The following is a 3,222-nucleotide window of genomic DNA, read 5'->3' as shown; positions in this document are numbered from 1 at the left end:
GTTCCTTGCTAGCTGGACTCATAGTGACAACAGAATGAAACACTGCCCAGTCCTGTGCCATCCCCACAATCGTTGTGCTTGAGCCCATTGGTGCAGACGCTATGTCAATCCATCTCATTAAGAGTATTCCTCTTTTTCCCTGACCCTCTACTTTATCAAGCGTGATGTCCTTCTCCAGGGACTGATCCCTCCTGATAACATGTCCAAAGCATGTGAGATGTAGTCTCGCCATCCTTACTTCTAAGGAGCATTCTGGCTGTGCTTCCTCCAAGACAGATTTGTTTGTTCTTTTGGCAGTCCATGGTATATTCAATATTCTTCACCAACACCATAATTCAAAGGTGTCAATTCATTCTTTGGTCTTCTTTATTCATTGTCTAACTCCCATGCATATGAGGCAATTGCAAACACCATGGCTTGGGTCTGGCACATACCTTAGTCTTCAAGGTGACATCTTTGCTTTTCAACACTTTAAAGAGGACCTTTGCAGCAGATTTGCCCAAGGCAATGCGTCTTTTGATTTCTTGACTGCTGCTTCCATGGGTGTTGATTGTGGATCCTAGTAAAATGAAATCCTTGACAACTTCAACCTTTTCTACATTTATCATGATGTTTATTGGTCCAGTTGTGAGGATTTTTGTTTTCTTTATGTTGTGGTATAATCCATACTGAAGGCTGTGATCTTTTATCTTCATCAGGTACTTCAAGTCATCTTCACTTTCAGCAAGCAAGGTTGTGTCATCTGCATAATGCAGGTTGTTAATAAGTCTTCCTCCAGTTCTGATGCCACATTCTTCTTCATATAATCCAGCTTCTCTGATTATTTTTTCAGCATACAAACTGAATAAGTATGGTGAAAGGAGACAACCCTGACACACAACTTTCCTGACTTTAAACCATGTAGTATCTCCTTGTTCTGTTCAAACGACTGCATCTTGATCTATGTTATCCATAATTTGTTATGACCCACACAGTCAAATGCCTTTGCATAGTCAATAAAACACAGGTAAACATCTTTACTTCATCTAGTGACCAAAATATTAACATTTTCCAGATCACGTCTTCCTTCTTTGCATAGTGTGGAAAAAAACACTGTGAAGTTCTTCGGTAATGTGCATCATACACCCAGACAAGAATAAACCTGGCTAGGGTGGTGCTGGTGAAGACAGTTTCTAATCTTGCTTGCCAACCCAGGTTGCCAGAATCTAAAAGATAATTACTATTTGAGGTCAATCTGATATACACACTTATTCATATTAGGGAATCTCATTAAATTCAACCCTTAATAAAGATCATAAAAAGAGTAATTGAGAATAACTTAATGGGGACCATATGGAATAAGAAGTATAAACAAATTACTCTAAATTAACTTGAGCATAGTTACTTACTGTAAATTATAAACTCTATGCAGAGTGATATTTATAGTAACTCCCAAGGTCATCTCACTAAGATTTACTAAAAGCCCTTAGCATGGCATAGTTAAAGGAATTTTGTTGTTTTCTCTCCTTCTATCCAGATACGCCTATCGTCAGGATGGCCGAGCGGTCTAAGGCACTGCATTAAGGCCGCAGTCTCCCCTGGAGGCATGGGTTCGAATCCCGCTCCTGACAAGACAACCTTTCGGAAACCCTGGTGGTGCTATGGCTGCTTACCAAAGGGTCGGCAGTTCAAATCTACCAGGTGCTCCTTGGAAACTCTGTGGGTCAGTTCTACTCTGTCCTATAGGGTCGCTATGAGTCGGAATTGACTCGACGGCACTGGGTTTGGTTTTTTTGGTCTATCCAGATATCTCATCATCTGCTGATTCTTTTATTGCCACCAGTCTATTGAACTGGCCATTTCTTTATATTCCTTATAACTAATTTCAATTTTTTCAGTTCTTTTAATAAGTAACCATTAAAAACTTACATTTTATGAATGTAAAATCGTCCACAATTGTATTTCTCCAACTTCGTCAATCTGTTATTAACTTTTAAAAAATTTCAGGAGTTCCTCATGAAAGGCCCATTGACAATTACTTTTCACCTGGGAATCATGCTGATTTGCAGAGTCACAGAATTCCACTCATTTGTGTCTTGTTTAAGATGTTTTTATCTAACACTTAATCATGAGATAGGTTACATTTTCTTCTATTAGCCTTAGAGTTTTACCTCACATAAAAAGAGTTTAATTCATTTGGAGGTCACCTTGTCTATGCTCTTCTCCCACTGCCCATCTGTCAGTTTGTCGCACTGTGGTGGTTTTCATGTTCTTGTGATGCTGGAAGCTATGCCACTAGCATTTCAAAAAACAGCAGGGACACCCATGGTGGAAAGGTTTAAGCAGAGCTCCCAGACTAAGACAAAGTATGAAGAAAGGCCTGGGGATCTACTTCCAAACTTTAGCCAATGAAAATCTTTCACAAAAGACCATTGTCTGACTTGCTTGCTTTGAATATGTCATCAGGAAGGATCAATTGCTAGAGAAGGATATCATGTTTGGTGAAGCAGAGGGCCAATGAGGGCAAGTGAGTGAGTGGCACATCAGTGGGACAGACTGGCACATCAGCTGTGGCAATGGACTTGAACATGTCTGTGATCATGAGGAAGATGCAGGACCAGGCAACATTTCATTCTATTGTATGTAAGGTCACTCACTATAAGCTTTCTGTCTCTCCTTCTCTCTACGCTCTTCTTTCTTATGCTTCATGTACACTCTGTCTTTGCCCAGCTCTGCTAATACCGTGCAGGCTCTAGCATTCTTTCACAAGGTGAGGGACTTTTGTTGGTAGCATTATTGAGCTCTCCCAAATCAAACTCTATGTTCAAGTCCTATTTCTATGACTTACTAAATATGTGACATTCAGCAAGTTAACCTACTCTCTGTAAGCCTTAGCTTCCACCTCTATAAAATGGGGTTAATAATAATACTTGCTTCATAAAGTTGTGAGGATTAAGTGAGATAATGCACATAACACATTTAGTATAGTACCTGGCATGCCATAAATACTCAATAATGATCATAATTACGAATATAATGACTATCAAAGATATTCCAACCTTGCTCTTCCTGGCTTTAATCTGGGAGGCTGCCTGTATTTTAAGGAAGTTTTTGTAAATGATTGATCTTGTTAGTTATGTTGATTTTCCTAATTCCTCTCAAAATGTAACTTTATTTCTAAGATCATCACCAAGTATTGACTACTGGACCTCAAATGCACAGATCTTTATAGTCTCTCCTAGG

The 3,222-nt window shown here is 39.3% G+C and overlaps 1 non-coding gene across 1 annotated transcript; it reads left to right on the top strand.

Annotated features, from left to right (window-relative positions):
- The first annotated feature begins 1,527 nt into the window (after positions 1-1,527).
- Positions 1,528-1,610, top strand: TRNAL-AAG (transfer RNA leucine (anticodon AAG)). Its single transcript has one exon. It is a non-coding gene; the product is annotated as a tRNA-Leu (tRNA).
- Positions 1,611-3,222: the final 1,612 nt, after the last annotated feature.

The sequence above is a fragment of the Elephas maximus genome, chromosome 1 (genome assembly GCF_024166365.1).
Source record: "Elephas maximus indicus isolate mEleMax1 chromosome 1, mEleMax1 primary haplotype, whole genome shotgun sequence".
Taxonomy (NCBI): Eukaryota; Metazoa; Chordata; class Mammalia; order Proboscidea; family Elephantidae; genus Elephas; species Elephas maximus.
Note: the sequence above shows the minus strand (reverse complement) of the source record. Positions and strands in the feature narration are given on the sequence as shown.